This window comes from Medicago truncatula, chromosome 2, assembly GCF_003473485.1.
Source record: "Medicago truncatula cultivar Jemalong A17 chromosome 2, MtrunA17r5.0-ANR, whole genome shotgun sequence".
Classification (NCBI taxonomy): domain Eukaryota; kingdom Viridiplantae; phylum Streptophyta; class Magnoliopsida; order Fabales; family Fabaceae; genus Medicago; species Medicago truncatula.
In genome coordinates, this window is record NC_053043.1 from 23,171,297 (window position 1) to 23,176,882 (window position 5,586).

A 5,586-nucleotide genomic window follows, 5' to 3' on the forward strand; every position below is an offset into this window, starting at 1 on the left:
GGATTAGACAATAAAATCAAAGTGGGCACATTGAGCTTGAGTGTATAAACAAAGGGGATTCGAGTTTTTATGAAATTCATAGAGATAAGGGTTTCTATGTTCAGCCTATTGTTACCCTCTATCTTGTTTATCCCTTGGTCTTCACTCACGCCGAACCGCCTAGCTATGTATGTTATGATACAACCAACTACGATTTCTCCCCTACTATCGGACCTATTTCCTATAAGGGAAAGGTAGTCAAGCAAGTAAAAACAAGTGTTAACGGGGTGGTTGTGCAGCATAGCCCAAAGCATGAAGAGTTCATCACTCCTAGTGTTCCCTAATCCACTCCTTCCCCAAATAGTGCAAGCCATAACCCTTTGAAAGTACCTAAGTACAGGGTTGTGAATGTTGCTAACTTTGTTGGCACGTGTGTTAAACTGGTCAAGACCTGTAATTCGCTCCCAAAAGGTGGCGGGTTGATAGTCAACCGGTTTTAAATTTTGATCCCAAGAGTCATGGATGAACCCCGCATTTGCGAAGCCCATCTCATCACAGAAGTGTTGAAGAGACATCTCATAATCAATATTCATAAGCCGGAAAGAAACTCTATGGTTAGGGTTATCAAAATTCAACCTATCTTTCGTAAAAACAATAGAACTTAAAAATTCATAGGTGAAATTCTCATACCCTCTCATAGGTCTCAACATATCAACCCATCCTAACCTTTCTAGCAGATTAAACACATTATCTTTAATTCCTAGCTTATTCAAGTCATGGTTATCAGGGTACCTGCAAGGATGTAAAGGTTTAGAGATTAGAATTTTGTACCTATCCCTTTGCTTGTTGTCCCTGAAGGTGATGCCATGATTCTTGGCTTGCGCTTTCTTCTTTGGGGGAGGTCCCCCTGATGAGCTTCCAACTTCTTTTCCACTTCTCTTTGAAGCCATTACCTTGACCTTGCTGTAGTGGTGTGATTGCGGTGAGGGTTTGTGTATGGGTTGTTTTGGTGGAAAAAGGTTGGTTTAGTGATGTGGTGAGGGGTTAAGTGAGTTTTAGGGGTTGGGTTATGGAGATTGGTAAAGATTTTCTGGTTTTTGGGTTAGGGTAGGAGGGGTTACGAATTTGGGTGATGTTGGTTTGGATGTATGAAAGTTGTTTTTAAATGAGGGTTTATGATTGGAATGGTGTTTGGGGTTGGTTGAGTGGAGAAATTTTGTGAATTGGTGAGGTTTTGGGGTAGAAATGGAGGTTTAGGGTTTTGTGGCTATGGAGGTTTTAGAGAGAAGTTTGGAGGTAGAGAGATGTTTGTGGTGGAGAATGAGGGAGGGAGATGAAGGAAAAACGAGTAAATAGCTCACCTGGGTCGGGCACGGCCGTGCCAACCATAGCACCGGCCGTGCCAACATTCTGGAATTTCTGATGGTTTAGGATGGGCAAGGTCTGGCACGGCCGTGCCAGTGTGAGCACGGGCCGTGCCAAGGTTCTGGACATGGGGCCTCAAATTTTTTTTTTTTTCCGTTTTTCTTGAATCACATTCGGACAATTACCTACAAAATAACTTTAAAACAACAAAAACAAACAAAACGAAAGCATTTAAATGCGTAGGTTGCCTCCCACGAAGCGCTCTTTTATTGTCATTAGCTTGACGTTAAGAAAGTGTCCTTAGAAGGGATCAAAGAGATCATATTGTGTAGTTGACGCTAGGAAACGTTCTTTCACATCATGAACTTCAATCATGTTACAAGAATAAAGAGCGGGACCTTTCATAGCATTCTCCAACTCGAATCTAATCATCGCATCACTCACTTGAAAAACTATCCTACCACTCTGAACATCTACTATAGCACCTGCAGTAGCTAGGAAGGGTCGTCCTAAGACTATAGGGACATCATGGTCCTCTTCTATGTCAACCACCACGAAATCAGTCGGGATATATATCCCTTCTATCTTGACGGGTATGTCCTCAATGTAGCCAACTGGAGGGATAGTAGAACGATCCGCTAATTTCAAGATCATCTCGGTAGGTTTAAGCTCTCCTATTCCCATCCTTTTGAAGAGGGATAAAGGCAACAAACTCACACTAGCCCCTAAGTCACACAAGGCATTATCTATGGTTTCTTTTCCTATCACACAAGGGATGGCAAAGTTACCTGGATCTCTAAGCTTTGGAGGTTGCTTCTTGAGGATTGCACTACTTTCCCTAGTCAAAGCTATTGTCTCATTATGATCTACGCCCTTTTTCTTTGAAAAAATTTCTTTTAAAAACTTGGCATATAGAGGCATCCGAGACAAAGCTTCCGAAAAGGGAATTTTAATGCAAATCTTCTTAAGTATGTTAACAAATTTATTGAATTGAGCCTCCGAGTTAAGCCTTAATGGGGAAGGAGTTTTGTTCTTATCAAGCGGTTTCTTACCTAAGTGCCTAACATTCTCTCCCTTGGTACTTTTGGCCTTAGCAACAATCTCTTCTAACTGATTACCCCCGAAAGAAATAGCATTGACATGAGCTTTGGGGTTAGTTTCGGTTTGTCCGGGAAAGACGCCCGGTGTTTGAGAAGAGGCAGCCACTTGTTGGGCCACTTGGGAGATTTGGGTCTCAAGCATTTTGGTGTGAGTGGCGATAGAATCGACCTTAGTATTGAGCTTGGAGAGAGTCGTTCAGAAATCCTGTTTGGTTTTTTAGCTCTTGAAGTTGTTTATTTTGATTCATCGTGCAATTTTCCAACAGAATTTCCAAACTAGATTTCTGAGCCACTCTCTAGTTGTTTGTATAGCCAGGTGGTGCTACTTGTCCATAGGAACCTTGGGGATTTTTATAAATTTTTTGATTAGGTCTAGTTCCTTGGTTGTATTGAGCGTAGTTAAGCTGCTCAAGGTTAGCAGCATTACCTAACTGACAATCAACACCAATATGACCAATTATACCACAAATTTCACAAGGAGGAGATGTAGGAGAAGGTGCAACAACATTAACATTAAACTTATCAAATTTTTGAGTTAAAGCATCAACCTTAGCAGCCAGGTGATCATAGTTAGAGACTTCGTACATACCTGCCTCCTTTTTGGGAGGTGCGGAAGCGGTGATGGCTCTTTCATTGGTCCATTGGTAATGATTCAGAGCCATGTCTTCTATCAAGGCGTAAGCCTCTGTGTAGTTCTTGTTCATTAGAGCTCCACCTGCAACTGCATCAACAGACATCTTAGTGGTATAAGATAAGCCATTATAAAAGGTGTGGACTATGAGCCACTTTTCCAAACCATGGTGGGCACAAAGTCTAAGCATTTCCTTGAAACGCTCCCACGCATCATAGAGAGACTCTCCATCTTTTTGATTGAACCGCGTGATTTGGTCTCTTAGTTTGGCGGTTTTAGATGGAGGAAAGAATGGGGCGAGGAATGCTCGCCTCATATCGTCCCATGAAGTGATGGAACCAACTTCTAGGGAATGGAACCAAGCGCTAGCTCTATCCCTTAAGGAAAAGGGAAAGAGATGAAGTCTTACGACTTCTTAGTTCTCTTTTATGGTGCCACTGAGTCTGAGGAAAGTAGAAACATGGACGTTTGGATCCTCAGTGGGTGATCCAGAAAACTGATTTTGCTGCACCAAATTGAGTAGTGCAGGCTTAATCTCGAAGTTATTACCCTCAACCGTTGGGTACACGATAATAGCTTATGGCTCTTCCGTTGAAGGAGTAGCATACTCTTTGAGAGTGCGTTCAGCCATAGCAGTATTATTTTGTGCCTCTCTCTTTTTCTTATGCAAAAATCTTTCGATCTCAGGAATAAATTCTCCGAGACTTTTACTTCTTCGCATAAGAAATTGAGAACCCAAGAAGTTAATTGGTAATATAAAGAAAGAAGTAGAAGAAAAGAGGAAGAGAAGAGAGTTCTAATCACAAAGAAAGAGTTAATCAAATTAGTTTACTCCCCGGCAACGAGGCCAAAAACTTGATGAGATAAAACCGCAAGTGCACGGTCTTACCGAAGTAGTATTAAAAGAGTATCGTTCCGACAGGGAGTAGTTTAATTCAATTAACCTTTAGAGATGATTAGAAGAGAAAAGAGTTGTAAGTTGGGGGTTTTCAAACGGTTGAAAATTAATATAATAAAAAGAGCCTTGGGATCGTTGGTTTCATCTAAATAACAAGTCCTTCTCAAACCAAAACTATAAGCTTATAATGTTATGTTAGACCTAATTTCTCAAGACAGTTTCTCTTATGTTCCTCTAGCAACCAAGCCTATTTCGCTGACTTGATTACTATTAGATTTTGGTTCCTCTAACAACCAAGCCTATTTCGCTGACTTGATTGTTATTAGTTCCCTTGAAGATCGAAACTATATGTCTCAAAGATTGCAAAGCCTATTTCGTTGACTTTGCAATCCTTGTCTAAATTCACTTGTTCGAATATCAAAGCTCCACTTTCGTTTTATGAATTGATATTTGGAATAATGGATAAACAATTATCAAACCCTCCACTTTCGTTTCCACAGTTTGATGATGGTTGATCCATGTTAAAATGGTGAATTTAGATAAGAAATTAGGGTTACATAAGATTAAGGCTTAGAGTTTGGTTTGATTAGGATTATGTCATTTAGACTTATCCAACAATCCCAAGACAAGGAGAAGTCTACTCACTCATCTTCATCGTAGACATGGGGGAGAAGAGAGAAAGCATAAAAGTAAATGACAAGAAAATAAAGGAAAAGAAAAGAACTTTAATTAGAAAAGCAATTGTCACTTATTGAATTCCAAGTAAAGATGAATATTTGTGATGGATGGCTACTCTATTTATAGCATTTGTTCGAATGAAAATCTAAGCTATTACATTCAGGCTAAAAATAGAGTAGCTTAAAATCTAAGCAAAAGCAGCAAAAGTGACACTGGAGGGTGGCACGGGCCGTGCCAAGGTTAGCACGGGCCGTGCCAAGCTTCTGGCATGGGGGAGACATATTTTTGTCTCTCAATCTTCATATTTTTGCATCCAATCGGCTCCAAGTCCCTTTCTTTTGCTCCAAGACTCAATCCATCCAATATTCATTCCTGAAATAAAATAAAATGCAATTTAAAGTAAACTATCCTAAAAAGGAAATAATACTAACATAAAATAAAATAAAATCTAAATAAAACTAAACTAAAAAGCGTATAAAAGTAAGCAATAAATGACTCATCATGGTACGATGGGATCGTAACGTGGCACCATGGTGCGCTGGCAGCGAATAACAAAAATGTATGTTTGGGTGCATATTTGTTCCAAATTTTAAGCGATACTTTTACTATAAATATAGACCTTGTATTAAAGTAAACTTTGAGATATAGGGGGCTGAAACAAGGGTTTAGAAAGGCAACAACAAAACTAGGGTTTGTATAGAGTCTGTCTCTTTGGAACAAACATTAGGGTTTGAGGGTTGATTCACCTTGGGAAACGGTATTAGGATTGAGTCTCTTAGTTACGGGAAGAGATTGACACTTCGGGTAGAATTGGGCGGGAGACTTATTCTTGTAACCCGTTGATATCTCTTTTGTAACGTTACTCATCATATAGTGAAATGGAGGGCTGCTCTCTCCCCTAGACTAGGTCAATTTGGACCGAACTGGGTCAACAA

General features: G+C 40.0%; 1 non-coding gene across 1 annotated transcript; it reads left to right on the forward strand.

The window, feature by feature from the left end:
• Positions 1-3,236: 3,236 nt before the first annotated feature.
• LOC112419578 (small nucleolar RNA R71) lies at positions 3,237-3,343 on the forward strand. Its single transcript, XR_003009705.2, has one exon. It is a non-coding gene; the product is annotated as a small nucleolar RNA R71 (small nucleolar RNA).
• The last annotated feature ends 2,243 nt before the right edge of the window (positions 3,344-5,586 follow it).